Source organism: Halyomorpha halys, unplaced genomic scaffold (assembly GCF_000696795.3).
Source record: "Halyomorpha halys isolate HHAL.00 unplaced genomic scaffold, Hhal_1.1 Scaffold1739.1, whole genome shotgun sequence".
Taxonomy (NCBI): Eukaryota; Metazoa; Arthropoda; class Insecta; order Hemiptera; family Pentatomidae; genus Halyomorpha; species Halyomorpha halys.
The window spans coordinates 76,640-92,949 of record NW_027111325.1 but is presented as its reverse complement, the minus strand read 5'-3'; the positions used below and the strand labels follow the sequence as shown (position 1 = coordinate 92,949).

The window sequence follows — 16,310 nt, the reverse complement described above, 5'->3', positions numbered from 1 at the left end:
TCTTTGTTTGCTAGTTCTTCTTCGCCCTCGCCATGGCCTGTGTCTTCGCCGCTGAAGAGCTGACAAGAACCAAGAAGCAGGTCCTCCTCGGCGGATACCCTTACGCTTACACCGCACCTTTGGCTTACTCCGCATATTCTGCTCCTCTCGCCTACAGCTACAGCTACTGGGGCTAGAAATCTTCTTCAGTCCATCCACTTCATGTTCCTTTGGCATAATACCACAATAAATTTTCCGTTATTTTTGTAAAATCGTTCGTTTATTATTGTTTATTTCCCTAGCGTTGTAGTATTTTTAAATCCTTTCCTTTTTACCTCCTCGCATTACTATTTGTAAAAAACCTAGCGTCGTAACCAACTACTTAACATAAGAAAATAAGTTTAAAATATTATAAAGTATTTTATTCCGAATACAAATTCATATATTCCTGTTAATTTGAATTTTACATTATTACTTGACACTGGTCCTAATAGAGTTTGACCCATTTTACTCTCTTCTTTTCACTTTCTTCCTTTCTCTCCTTTCCCAGAGAAACATCCACCATCTTTTGATTCGTATTGTTCCCAGAATGTTCTCAAACTTCTCAAGCGTCTTCTCCTATGTTTTTATGCTAGTGAAAACTACATACAGTAAGAGTCAAAATTGCTTTTCCAACAATACTTAAGGTGAATAATAACTGGAGCTGTTCCAGTAGTTACGAAAAAAGAATATTTCATGTTGAGACCTTACAAGTAAAGCAAAAATTGCGCGTTATTTCCTGTTAGGTTTAATTCTTACCAAGGAAATATTGAACTATACAATTTAAGAAACTAATTTTTTATTCGGAGCTGCATTTCCTTAAAAATACCTTCAGAAAAAAAAACTTCATTGCACAATATGTACAGAATAGTAAATTTGTTAAAATATGAGCTCTAATATAGCTCCTTATGTTAAATAGTTCTGGAGAAACAGTTTTTCAAAAAGATTTTTTATCTTAAAGGTCTTTTATCATATTTGCTAAAATAAATTCGCAAGGTATTGATTTTTGATTGAGAATAATTGAAAGTAAGCTCTATTGAGACTTATATTTTAGATAATTTACTCAACTTTAAATAATGTCAGATCAGGTTTTTGAATATTGTAGATTATTTAAAGGTATAGTTCTTTGAATAAAATGTTTTTGTAACAGTTTGATAAATCCGCCATTGTTCATCCCCTCCAACTATGATTGGCAACTATATATAGTTTTTATTAAAGTAATCAACAACTGGAGTGAGAATACTTCCTCTTTTTTCTCCTGATCTATCTTCCAACAGGTTGGTTCTCGATTAAGCGATAAGGAATTGATTATTTATCCAAATGTGTCATATGAAAGAAACATCTGAACAGACTTTATCCAAAAAAATGGACATTTCCTCTTCCCACTGACTGACGATATTTGGTATTGAGCATAACAGCTATAGAACCCGTGAAAGAACCATTGCCTTCGATACCACCCAGGTCTCTGAACTGCTCAAAGCTATCAACCTATCTTATCACTCACATATACCATTATCTTGATTCTTTTAAACAGCACACGATGGTTAGGTATTTTTTGCACAGCATAGCAGCATCTATTTTCTTTGATGATTCTTACTCCATTATTCTCAGTAATTTTGACTCATTCATCTGCACTAATTACCGATGTTATTTAAAAAACAAACAAAGTATTATAAATAATATTATTTGAAAAATCTTATTATTGATAAAGATTGCTGTAATCAATTGAGGGTGCCCCCGATTCTTAAAAATGAATAAATATTTGTTGATTTATTTCTTAAATATTATATTAATACATCATGTTCTTTTATTTATATAAATATATTACGGAGGTTACAAATGTGAAAAGGGCCCAAAAAACTTTTTTTAACTTAGCTAAAATTGAGTTTAAATTATATCAATTTACAAGCAGAATTTCTTATGGAAAATAATCAAAACTATATGTATTTTTTTATTAAGCTTAGTAATTAATTTATTGAATTCTAATTTAATTAAATTGTATTTATTTTAATACGTTGCAGGTTAGTGAAAAGGTGCATCAGAGGTCTCCTTATTTTTGTACTTATCCTCAACTGTCTTAGCGTCAAATCTCAATAATTCATGTTTTTCTTTACAATAAAATATCCCTAATATTCTAGAATAAAATTAATATTGTTGATTTGAGATACAAAAATAACAATGTGAAAGTTGATGCCAGAGTACGTTCATTAGTCTATTGATCTTAACGAGTGATTGAAACTATTAGTCATTGGTGAATGAATCGTTTAATAAATAAACAGCAAGATGGTATCTTTCTCTAGGTTTTGACACTTATCTTAAATTGCCCAAATTGGTATTTAAAATTAGCTATGTATAATAATAATAATTTATTAAAAAACAGTTGACTATGTCTAAACTCCGAAATACCATCCACAAGTTTTGATATAGACACTTTTATGGTTGATAGTTTGTAATGCGGAATGATATACCTGGCGCGCCTACCTGACTCAGGAGAAATGTTACTTTTTTACGAAGTTTCATTAAGAAAAATATGAAAATACCACGGCAAAAATTGTTCATTAATTAAATAGCACTTAGCAAAGTGTTACAAAAAAGTTATGAAATAGAATCGAATTATCACAAGAAAGATTTTATATATAAAATATTTGATTGAAATAACTTTTGTAAATATATTAAAGAAATAACTAAATTATTAATGGTATAAATAATTTAAGTAATTATTGTATTTGGAAATGAGGATATGTATGTTAGCTTAATTTGTTATTTTTGTGTAAGAAATAATAAGAAATAAATACCATTTTATTTCTTATTATTAATTATATATAATTATTTTTGTGGTAAAATAATGTAATAATAAAATATATTATTTATAATGAAGTATTATATGATTATAGATAAAGAAAATAATTAATCTAGCCACTGGAATGCTTTTATCTTGAGATTAAATTACTTCTAGGTTGTTTATAATATATCTTTGAGGAATATATTTGTAAGGTTATTAGATTGATGCATATAACATTCAATTCACAATGTTAAATGTTTATTTTCTTTTATTATATTAGCTACAAAAATATAAATTAAACCTAATATTGAAGAAAAATGGATAGAAAAAGAAATTCAATAAACTAAAAATGACAGCAAAAGAAAAAAAAACAATAATAACAGCACAAAAAAAAAGTTTAAAATATTTTAATGCAGCAGATTTATGAATTAGAACTTTAGATATTTTAAGTTAACAAATCGATATTTGTTAAATATAAATTTTCTTTTATTTCATTACCTTATTGCTCTTTCAATCGTCATAATGTTAATATTTATTTATGAGAACATTTCTTTTTTCATAATAAATTCTAATCATGATAGAACATTTTAATTGAGATTTAACAGTACCATTAACAATAATATACATCATAATATCTACATATATAGACGTATGTATATATACTAGGTATGTATTTTTTACTCATCTGTCTTTCAGTGCATCTTTTATCCATTGTAATATATATTGTAATATCCATTGTAACATCGAAACGTCATCACAAATTAATAAGTTTTACTTATTCGTACATTTTTAATTACCATACTCCCAACCATCTTCTCCTCATATCATCTACGGTTAATTATTAATACCTCATAAGTTAAAATCATATTAATTCTTTGCTTTTTTGGTACCGTAAGTTAATGTACACCAATAGCTAAATCAAATATTTTTTTATTAACATATTTTTTTTTTTATATTTCCGTTACAATAGGTCATCTATTACTTTATTATTATTCTTAATTATTAAATTTTAATAGTTTAACTTTCGACGTTTGAACTCATAAAATATTTTTGTACAGAAAAATAATTATTATAATCATTTAAGTGTTAAAATATAAATTTGAAACTATTACATACTGAAGTTGTTTATATGAACTAATCGCTATTTATTTATCGCTGCCTGGGTTGTTCCAAATATTATTTAATTATGTCCTCACTATTTTAGGTTGGTTGGTTGTTTTGATGTTTCAAATCCAAATCATCTAGGTCATTAGCAGCCGATCCATACAATAATACAGCTACAGCCGGCTCATAGGGCATTCTATTTCAATTAATAACAGATTAAATCAAAATACATATTTATAATAATTAATATCATGAATATTTATTTATCTTAGGATACCATGATAAAAAAAGTATATAATTAATTACCTTTTTAAAAATTAACTCTGATTAATTATTCACTATATCTTTTTTTAAATTTACGACTGTTATTTATTACATTATTTACTGATGTAAACTATTGGAACAGTACTGTTGCAATATTTGTATTTTGGTATCAAAATTTGCCAGTGATTATGTCGAGGTGAGTCAGCCAACATATTATTTCCCAGTATATAAATTTAAATTTGTATCAAACAATATTGCAATATAAGAATATTAACAAGAGTTTATATTCTCTTTTAAATAGTGCGAGAGTTTTGATGATGTAGAGGTATATGAAGAAATAATGCTCCTTTTACGGTTTCATTGCTCATTTCCTGTTATACCAACATGTTTAGGTACCCATATAATGTACTACTACCACTCAAGAACTATCCTATTTCCAATTTTTTTGGTTACCAGGATGATCAGAATGCAAACTTGTTAATGCCTTTAAAAAGAGCATAACAAACACTCAAGGATCCTGAAGTAATTATTACATTATTGACAGAAAATGCACAAGAATCCTATAGTATCATTTATCTCTGTAATGTAATCTCAAAAAATTTGGTTTAGTTTAAATTTTTGTTTGAAATCCGCAGTCATAAAAATTAATGATGTTGAATTATTGCATTTGGACTCGTCTACAAAAACTAATTGATAGTCAGATAATAAGAACTTATCTGGCTTTAGTCTCTACAATCTATCAGACTGTAACTGAGAGAAACGTCTTTAGAAATTCGATGATGTCGTACTATTTATAATAATACATTTAGGTACTTGAAGATTTACTGAATATACATCCAGGGACGTATATGATTTTCCACTGTATTTATCTTGATGAATTTTAGTTGAGGACCTGCCGATTATGTTCTGACTGCTAAAAGGTTGTGGCTGAGCATAAATGGATACCAGAGAACGGGATGAGAAATTAATTTACAGTTGTTATCGGTCAGCAGGATGTATTGACTTCTGTTTAATAGTAAGTGATGAAAAACGAAATGTATTATTTTATTTAATACCAGAAAAATTTAATTAAGTAATTTGTAAGGTTCTGTTTTGTTAAGTTTCACTTCTCGGTATATAATTTATCTTTTATTTACATGTATTAATTTTCAGTCCACACTGTACCCATCTCATACTCAAAAGATCAAATCACTGTCTAATTTTTACACTAAATCCATTCAACTCTATTGTAAGGTAGGTAGGAAAGATAACTAAGTAAATAAATTATTCAGTTTGTTGATATAAATAACGGAAATTTATTAATTAAATGGGCCAAAAATCACAAATTGAGTTGACTTAGTAATTTGGAGAAGTGCTTAGTAGTAGTAAGCACCGACACCATATGGGTAGGCAGCGTATCCGGCAGAGTAGGCGACTGGGGCGGCGGCAACTGGAGCGGTGTAGGCGGAGTAAGCGTATGGGTATCCACCGAGGAGGACCTGCTTCTTGGCACGGACGGTCTCTTCAGCGGCGAACACGCAGGCCATAGCCAAAGCGAAGAAGAACTGGAAAAGAAAATATTATGAGAAATTAAGTATTTAAAATATAAAGAAGTAAACGTTTAGCAAGTTCTAGTTTAGACTGCAGAATTATAAAATTAAGTTGAACCTTAGAAAACATCAAATCCATTGTAATAAACAAAATATAACCTTTCAGACCTGGAAGATTAAATATTAAATCGGTGATTATTTATGTATCAATTAATAAAATATAAAAATGATTAAATATTTTTTATAAATTTATATTTATTTGTTTTGTTAGTATTTTTACGTTTATTATACACTAAAATGGACTTAGCGTAATTTTATTTTTACTTTTTTTAACTACAAGCAATAATTTTTTTTCATTTCATAGCCCAGGCGAAGAAGAACAGCAAACATGAGGGTAAAGAATTTTCAAGAAACAATATCGAAATGATTTTGTAGTCTAAATTAGATTACAATATTACTTTATTCTTTTTAATTAAATGACAATATATAGTCGGTAATACTTACAAGGAATTTGATGGAAACCATTGTTGTAAGATATCTGTTATACTTGTCCAGTAGAACTGATGCTTCTCTGGTGTGCTCGCAGCCTATATATACTGCTCAGCACCAAGGTCTTGTAGGCACACCCCGCCACTTGGCAGACACAGAGGCATGACGTGTACCGGACTTTGAAGTGTCTGGATGTGTTGATTAAGTTGTTTAAACATAATATTTTTGTATAATTGTGATAAACACTTTATTTATTGATATACACTACAATCTGCCTAATCCTTGTTGGGCAATAGGTACTAAAATAAAATAATATATGAAAAGAAGTACATTAAAATAACTAAACTAACTAAATATATACAAACAGAAGGGAAAAAGAAAATGAACATTAGTTTGATTATGAACATAATCAAACTAAATGAATGAAAAAAATTATTAATAATAATAATGAGGTGTAGATAGTTGACCGTAGATTAATGATTGGAGAAGTTTGTCGGGGGGTGCGGTCAGCAAAGAACAACATAAATATATTATATAATATATATATTATACATATCTTCTTACCTACATGATATTATATTTCATCTGTCACTGTTTTCAATTTACTACCATACAATTCCACGAATATATAATATAATTCAATATTTCGTATAATTCTAAATTTGTTTGTGTACTATTCCTTTTCAATTGTATGTTACTCTAAATGTTGTTGTTATCTCTTTTGTATATAGCCCTGATGAAGACCTGAAACTCAGTTCGAAACGTCGGCATAAAGTAAATAAATATGGTTTTGTTTATTTATGTTGTTCTTTGCTGAGCGCACCCCCCGGCAAACTTCTCCAATCATTAATAATAATAAATCATAAACATAAATTTTGGCCACAGACTTTCCTTTGTGTTTTTTACTCTGTGTGTATACATATATTGTACCATTGTGATATACTCTATTCCTGTATTAAAGAAAAGTCAATTACACTAACATCATAAATTGGAATTGTTAGTTTATTACTATCGATTATTAACTTCGTAATCAACCTATGAAAAAATATTTTCCCACTCAAAAATTTTGTGGAATCCACAAAAAAAGTCTTTTGTCGGTGATTTTTGTTTAATTTAAAGTTAATTTATTTTTATATGTTAAAATAACATAGAGATAAAGCTTAAGCTTAATTATTTTTAGGAAATATTATTTAATTTCCACATGTAGTAGTCCCTTTCACAATAAATTAAAAATGGCTTTTACTTCTTTGTTTTAAGAGTACTTATAATGTATTATAATATTATAATACTTTTTTTTATTCGAGATTTGACTATGATTCCTGTCCTTTTGCCATTTAATATTTATTTTTATTATTTATCGTGAATATGTCTTTAATTATTACTTTGAGAATTACTGCTAGAGGGGTTTAGGGCTAGAATGGTCCAATACCTATTTTAAATAATTCTACTTTAAATTCATAAATAGAATCTAGGAAGAATGTATTTTTCCTAGCGATTCCGATAAATATTGTATACAGGTTCAAATGTGTAATTATTTTATTATTAATTAATTCATAAACTTTTTTTCATACAATTTTTTTGAGGTTAATAAACTTCCAATTGAATGTAATTTATTTTAAATTATCATATTGTAGTACAACGTTTCGGGACTACTGTCTCATATTCATGTACTTTAAACCTCATAATTATTCAAAATTTGAATTTCATAAAGGAAATTATGTCACATCTTTACACTATTCTCACTTTTCTACCATTTTTTCCATTCGAAACGTTGTGCTCCAATATGATAATTTAAAATAAATTACATTCAGTTGGAAGTTTATTAACCTCAAAAAATTTTTATGAATTGACTTACCAATCTTCCTAAATAGAAAATCCAGAATATTATTAATTAAATTTACTTTTCTTGGTCATATATATTATTTATTATTATTATTTTACTATGCCGATTTATATTTTTGGTTATACATATCATAATTGTATTTATTTTATTTTTTTTTATTTTGTGAGCATTATTGTTATCATATTCATTGTTCCTTATTTTTTTTATATATGGCGTAAATTAATACTTAGTCTATATCTAATTGATACTAAGACCATAAATACTTATTTCCCTTGACTGTGGCAGCTTGTATTACACTGTTCAAGAAAAACATAAAAAGAAAAAAATGGTTTTCAAAAGGGATAAAAAATTAAAACTTGAATTAAAGAAAAATTAATTGACAACTTACATCAAATTTAAATTAAAATAAACATTTTGAGATATATATAATTTTATAAATTATACAAAATTGTATAATTGTAGCGTATTTTATTCCTAATTAAAATAATATTATTTTTTTAAAAAAATTTAAGTTAATATAAAACACAGCTATTATAAAAAACCACAAGGATATTATTCGGCTTATCATTGTTACACCAAATTAATTCATGAGTAACCATTATTTTTATCTTTCTCATTTAGGGATAGGACGTAATAAATCAGATGTCATCACGGCGGTCACTTAGGGTTGTATTGTTGTACTTTATTTATCTTAATTTCAGTTCCAGAACTTTCTTGTTTTCATTTAACATAAAAACAAAAAAATATCTCGGCATTTGACGTTGTATTGCGTATTACACGGCCACTATTAAAGTTAAAAAAAAAGTTTAATTTATTGACTTGAGATTAACAACTTTATTTTAGAAAGTACGTCTCTACTTCCTCCGACGATCTTCTATACTTAGCAAAAGTTCATTATTTTTCGGAAAAATGCAATAAAATCACTAAAAGTTTAAATAGTTTATTAAATGTCATAAATAAAAATCCGTTACCATTTTGAGCTTATTTTTTCTTTTTTTTTTTATTTTTCTGTTCACTGATTTCGTACCATCTCTCTGACAGTATTAGATAAAATAAATATGAAAATAGTGTATATTAAAAACTATTTTTAATTCAAGTTCCTCTGTTTTTAATTACCTTCTAATAATAATATAACTGATAAGAAATAATATCACTATTGTTCTTTAATAATTTTAATAAACACCATAGTATGATTTCTGTAAATAATTATCATTACAACTTTGATTAATGTCAGGATGTTTGTCATTCTAAGAACGTTATGCCGGTAAAGCCAACACCAGACAGTATGACGCCGAAGTTACAAAGACCTACAGGGCTTTGAACCCAGCGGTCGTAAACAACAGCATTATTATACTAATGAATTCAAACTACAGTAATAAAAGAAGTTATTACTTTTTTTAATAGTATTAAAATCTAATCTTGAGAGGCTAGAATGTTGAATATAGAATTTCCAGTAATCAAAATCATATGTCCTTCCACACTTGATTTTACAACACTAGCAAAAATCTATAACAACAAAATCATTTTAAATCACAGAATTTGGGTATTTGTCCTCATTTCATTTTGTCTTAAAAACGTGAAGCATGCAAGCAAAAATGGTGTGATGACCATTTATAAATAATTTTATACTTTAAACTTTTAATATTTTAAAATTATTAAAAAAAATGTTATCAAGATTTAAGAAAAAGTAACTTAACTAAAATTTAGTTCTCTCTTCTTTTATATGTGTACTTGATCCTTCTAAATTATTCCTAATCTAAGAAGCAAATTCTCATTTCCGAAGAACATAAAAAACTTTAAATTCTTTCCAAAAAAAATCTGATAAATAGACCCAGAATTAATAACACTACATATTTTTTATAATGCCTACTGACTAAAAAAAATTAAAAATCAACTTTTAACTAATTTAATTAAATGATTGTAATTATTTGCCCTTTGCTTATAGATTACTGAATTTCTTACTGTCAACATAAATTAGAAACTAATTTTTTATAAGAAACCATACACGAGTTTCGAAACTTTTTCTATAAAATCTATAAGATAAAATCCATGATGTTTATAATGATCACATCCGACTACATTAGCCGTCCGTGTTGCAGGTATTTTATTTTTTACTACCTTTATTCTGGTCATTTATGGCATACGGTGGTTATTTAGAGGTAACCAACCTGTTCTAACTATTAGTACTACACTGAGGTTCGGGAATCCCTTCATCTTCTGGACCTAGTTGGATCTTTTGTGAACTAGATATCCCATTAGATATTCCACTAGATATCCCATATGAATCCTATGCTTCTTTCAAAGATCATTAATCCTTTTGGGTCTGTTCTAGTAATGTCTTCAGGTTCTATTCTATCCTGTCCCAAATACTGGAGTCTTCGAAAGGTGTGGGAAATTCACACAGAGCATGCAGTGGCTTTTCTTCGTCCATACTTAGACGACAGGTGAGATCCTCCACCAGTTTCATTCTCTTAAGATCATATTTATGGGGCAGTGGCTCGTGAGGAGTCCTGTTATCGTCCTCAATTCATTCATAGTTAAGTTAAGGTAGAATTTTGCCTTTTCCTTTGATGTTACAATAAAGAGCTTGGACTGCTTCATGCCTGGTTTTAATGTCCAGTTTGTTTCCTCCTCTTTATGTTCCCAGGAGTCAACTACCTTCCTGATTGCAGTTCCAGATATGGCTCAGGATCCATTAGCATCATTTCTGATCCCTTCCTTGCTAGAGTGTCTGCCATCTCGTCTCTCTATCCCCTCATGTCATAGTCCACATCAAGATTAGTTTATTGCCTCTGGCTAATTCCTTTAGTCTTTCCAAGCAATTTCAGACAAGCCCTGACTTTATATTATAGGACGCGATTGCCTTTAAAGCAGGCTGGCTGTCTGATATTATATAAATGCTTTTAATATTTTCTATCGCCGGTGTATTTCAGTTTGGAAGACAGTTGAGTATATTTCCATTTCTAGGGTTCTTTTTGTTCTAACCATAGTGGGAGTTAGGAGTCCGCTACCAAATACAATTCACCCTCTCAACGCTGCTGCAATAACAAGATAGCCATTGTTGACGCTTGAAATTTTTCGGCCACAAATCTTTTCGGCGATTTGAATTAGTATTAAATATTTATTTTTGTTTTTCTATGTTGCTCAGCATCTTCTGTTTTCTCCTCCCTCTCCGCTGTTAACAGAACAAATGGATGCAATTTTAATATTTTTGATCTGCTTACCAAACAAAAATTAGATGAACTTAGTAACGATATCTTCTGCTCACAATATTTTTTTTTCTTAAAATATTGCTTACTACTGTTATTACCATATTGTTAACAGATTTAACATATGTATTTAATTCATAATTATTTTCTTGTAATCTAAATTACATATCTAATTTATATATTACATTTATACATTTCATACATTATTATAGAAAAAATAAATTAGGGCCGTACACAGCTTTGAACTCCTGGTCGCAGATTAAATTAATACGGGCTGGGTGTGACCACTTGGCAGGCCTTGGGTACCCGAGTGCAGAGTGATCTGGCGTAAGCATCGGTGAAGCGATCATTAGCAAAATGTTTGCAGTTCGATTCCTTGTGAGTATAATACTGAATTAATCGTCTACTAACGATTATTACCTCCTCATACACTAAATTATACTTTGTAAGCTAGTTCTTCGTAGCATTCATCATTTGCCATGGCTTGGCGGAAGAACTCGCAAGAAGGAAGAAGAAGATAATTATCGGTGGATATCCCCGTTCCTTCGCAACTTCACAGTACTACTCGGCATGACCTCCTCATCACTAGCAAATGCGAATAGTTTTAATATTTTTTTATCTTTCTTCATCTCATTTTGATTCTTGTTTAATGAAATCACAAAATAAAATCACCCATATTGTTTGTTATTAGCTGTCAATTATTTTTGATAATAACTTATAAAAGGACTCAGGTTAATACCGATTTTTTTAAGTTTTTAAAAATCATAAATGGTTTAGCATGTAAAATTATTGACTAGTTTATATAAATAGAATTTGCTTCTTAGATTAGGAGTAAATTATACTGATTTAGCCTTTCAGGTTATTATTTAGGCTTCCTTTTATTATTTGTTACCTACAGAATTTAAAGTGTTAATTAATAAATTATTTATAAATTCGGGGTTTCAACCTCATATCGCTTGGTGCACAATCTTTCACAGGTTCGCTTGGAGGTAGGAGTACAATGGAGGGGGTATGTTTGCAGGAAAAGTGAAGCCAATAAGATGAGCTATATTGGATCAGGAGCGTGGCAGACCAGTAGATGGAAGAGTACAAGCCATCCTTTGGCAGCCTTCTGTTTTAGTTTAGATTAAAATGGCTAAAATTGTTACTAACCTCTACAAAAACTAAGCTCCGTAGGCGTGGCCTTTTTGATTTCACTTCATTTTTTAAGGAGAATAGGTTTATGCCACCTCCCTGGTTATACTAGTCCAAAATCAAACCGTTATTGAAATATATTATTTGGGCTTTTCCTTTTTAAGAAACTCCTATTGTTATTATTGTTTTGTTTTCTTTATTCAATGATTACCATAGTTTAATTTAATGAAAACGTAAGATCCTAGGTTTGCAATATTGAATAACAAAATGATTTATTATTATAATAAAAATATGAATGGAAGTATCATTATGAAAACATGAATGTTTGTGAAAGTGAGAATGCGACCAGGATCGGGCAAGTGTATGCGTACTGAGTAGTTGAGAAGTTGAGTATCGAAACATTTTAAGGAGAGCACATTTAAAATAATCATAAATTCACATTTTATTAAATTATTTAAAGATTCCTATTAACATATCATGCTCTCTTTATAAATGACAAGTCCACAGGAAAAAAAAAAAATTCGAATCCATTTTTTATGTTAGTATAAAAACTGCTAACAATAAAAATAAATATTTATGTCAAATTTCCCACTTAATATCAGAACTTGTTGAGTAGAAAAATTCTTCCTAAATTGAGATTTTAAATGTGAAAATATTTGAAATGAAACTTGTACATCTTTTAATTATGGTTCGAGAATAACCACTGCTTATGACAATAAAAAAGAATAGTGTTTTAAAAACGTTTCCTAGCCGAAAATTTAGGCGTCTTTCTAAACATGATTAGGAGCTCGTTTCGTAAGTTTTCTGAAGAAAAATGTTTTAATACATTTTTGAAATTCATCTTGACTTGAGTATTACTTTTTTGTTCCTATAAACCAATTGATTATCGTTTATAATATCATAAAGTGATATTGGGTCATTTTATGCCATATTACCCGATCAAAAATTCATCTGACAATCACAACCATCACATTCACTTCCTCTGCTATAGATGGAACTAAGCACAATGGGTTCTATCACTTTCCTGATATCAACTGCAAAAGTTGTTTGTCCAATCAGCTATAGATTTATTTTTTCATTTTTATTTCAGTACTTCCGAAACCCTGGGATAGCTCGCTTATAACATGCATTAGAAGCTTTAAGCATTTATTATGTAATTCCTAAAACAGTGGAATAAGCTGTTGTCAACAGCCAACATCAACCTCGACATAATCTGCACTCTTTTACTGATTGATCAAGAAAGGATTTGACTTGACTAATGGGGGGGGGTAGAGCCTATATAGAAGAATTAGGCATAGAACTAAGCTTCCCACAAGTACAATACTCGACTGTTTTTCAGGCATAATTGTTTGCTATTTTCTCGGCAGCTACATGATCTGAAGTCATCAACTGTGAAAGGTACCACCATCTTTTCACATAGTCTGTCTGCCCTTTAATCCCTTGAGTCGCCTTAAGTCACCTCTATATTGGTGAGAGAGTGCGAACTAGCAATATCATTAGCGAGCTCAAAGAAGCTTTAGTTAGTGTGGGTTCCTGGACGTGAGGGAAGAAACGGGACTGAGCATCCTTATATAGGGCTAGAATCATTCCTAGGCATTTCTAAAAGACATCAGCAAAAAGAGGTTCTTGACTGTAAAACCATGGTCAACATCTTACCGCAACAGCCCCAGGGAGGAGGTTGCTCTGGCCCTCTTGAGAATAGGTCATACTCTCCTCACGCACTCTCCTCTCACCTGATCAGAAAACTGCCACCTCCAACGTGCAAATATTGACAGTCCATTCTCACGATTAAACATATTTTTGAAGAATCTACTCACTATTTGCCAATAATAAACAGGATAGGACTGACCCCAAATTTATCAGAAGCTCTCACAGATGAGGAAGCTAAAATTACACAAGTGTTTGAATCTGATACGTAACAAAATATAACTACAGATAGGAGTTTTATAAAAATAATTCGAAATATAATCATGAAATAATAATTTATTATGGATATATGGCGAAAACATGATTGGTTGGGGTTTCAGATCGAGGATAGCTTCTTAAGCCCAGTAACTGTAGCCGTAAGTGAGAGGAGCAGAATATGCGGAGTAAGCCAATGGTGCGGTGTAGGCGTAAGGGTATCCGCCGAGGAGGACCTGCTTCTTGGTTCTTGTCAGTTCTTCTGGAGCTGGCATGGCCAACACGCAGGCGATGGCGAGGGCGAAGAAGAACTGGAAAAAGAAAAATCAACATTAGCTCAAAAATTAAAATGATATTTCAACTACATGTTTAAATAAACTGTTGATATATTGAAGATGATATAGAATAAAATATACGTAGCCTTGATTGTACTGGAAAACTCAAAAACAGTACACTCAAAGCTCGTATTTTAAATATACGTCCTATCCTAAAAGAAAATACAAAATAATGCCATCTATAAAATAAGAGAGTAAATATAGACACGCCATATTAAACAATAATGCCGTAAAAAAACAGTGGCCTGTTTTGTATAGTCTGTATAAAATTAAAATATACCGAAAGTTCCATGACTAAATCAGCAAGGTTTGAATTGAAAAAAAAATGTTTTATTATTCTTTTATATTTTATTGCTATGTTTAATGAAAAATAATAGATATGTTGAAAAATGTGCTCTACGTAAAATTAAAGTACGGCCAATATTAACTTTTTCAAAATTGTTCGTTAATCTTTTGTTTCTCAATACAATGGTTTTCGTGATGCCGAGGTGAGAAAAATAGCGAATGGATACTATCTTGACAAAGTTGGAAAATTGTTATGAAAAACTATTGATTTTGGAAAATAACTTACAGTGTAAATGTATATTGAGAGAAACACGTACTGTAAAATTTTAAACATAAATTTATTTGAACGTGAAGACGTAATATTATTATTAGTATAAGTAACAGGAAAACTTGAAAAATTATTTATGTAATGTTGTTGCCGTATTTCATTTTTCTTCATCACATTCCACGTTGTAAGACTCTTCGACTAAAAGTTTCCCAAAAGCCACTGAACAATCACTTTTTAGGATAATTTAACTTTCAAGAGAAATATTAATTAATTATTAACTATTATATTAATATATTATATATTAATTATTAATAATTAATTAATTAACTCACAAAGAATTTGATGGAAACCATTATAAGATATCTGTTCACTTCTGCAGAGTAGAACTGATGCTCCTCCAGAGGAAGCAAGAAGCTTTTATAGGGGCAGGATTTTGTCCTTGGCGGCACCCAAGGCAGACACACCCGTTGCTTAATTCTTCATGCTCTGCTAAGTTTATTGTATGATCATGGACTTCACTCAATATAATCAGAATGCTGACTTTAATAAAAAAATATGATTTTTATTTTGCTATCTATAACCAGAATCCCGATGATTATGTAAATATGGAAACAAAAGATAAAATAACTAATTATATTTATTTTTAATATTCATTTATTGAGAAAAACCAACTTTATAAATCATCATTTATTTTTTACAATGACATTAACGCAATAAATAATGAGGTGCTAGTTTTGGTAATGAACAAACAGAAAAAAATATTTCAACATTCTCAACGACTAAAAATTATCACTTTTTTTTCTTAGAAAACGATACTATCTGGGGAGGAATACGAGAATATTTTGTACCAAAGTCCAGTATAAAGTTAGTGAAAAAAAAATATCATCTATCAATCAGGGGTACATATTTTTTGTTATAAAACAAATATTTTTTTGTCTCAACTTTGCATATTTTTCTCTGGCATTTTGGACCTTTAGCCCATTATCAGGGAAGCACTTTAATTATTCATATTACCTATTTATAATTCAATTAACACAACACTATATTATATTACATTTCTGCTGTCATACCTTACAATTTATTTGTCTAAGTTATTAAAAATTAATTTCTAATGCAGACTAATTGACCTTGTCACTTATCTATAAAAA

The 16,310-nt window shown here is 29.5% G+C and overlaps 4 long non-coding RNA genes across 4 annotated transcripts in view; 2 read left to right on the top strand and 2 right to left on the bottom strand.

The window, feature by feature from the left end:
- LOC106690481 (uncharacterized) overlaps positions 1-251 on the top strand; it is an 816-nt gene extending 565 nt beyond the window's left edge. Inside the window, exon 2 of the long non-coding RNA XR_001344618.2 lies at positions 15-251. This is a non-coding gene — a long non-coding RNA (uncharacterized lncRNA). The remainder of the gene's footprint in view (positions 1-14) is intronic.
- A 5,188-nt stretch (positions 252-5,439) lies between these two features.
- Positions 5,440-6,283, bottom strand: LOC106690476 (uncharacterized). The gene is made up of 2 exons (XR_010843932.1): positions 6,202-6,283; positions 5,440-5,712 (listed from the first exon to the last, which is right to left on the bottom strand). It is a non-coding gene; the product is annotated as an uncharacterized lncRNA (long non-coding RNA).
- Positions 6,284-11,387: 5,104 nt separating this feature from the next.
- Positions 11,388-11,925, top strand: LOC106690486 (uncharacterized). The gene is made up of 2 exons (XR_001344623.2): positions 11,388-11,616; positions 11,693-11,925. It is a non-coding gene; the product is annotated as an uncharacterized lncRNA (long non-coding RNA).
- A 2,410-nt stretch (positions 11,926-14,335) lies between these two features.
- LOC106690485 (uncharacterized) lies at positions 14,336-15,584 on the bottom strand. The gene is made up of 2 exons (XR_001344622.2): positions 15,495-15,584; positions 14,336-14,585 (listed from the first exon to the last, which is right to left on the bottom strand). It is a non-coding gene; the product is annotated as an uncharacterized lncRNA (long non-coding RNA).
- Positions 15,585-16,310: the final 726 nt, after the last annotated feature.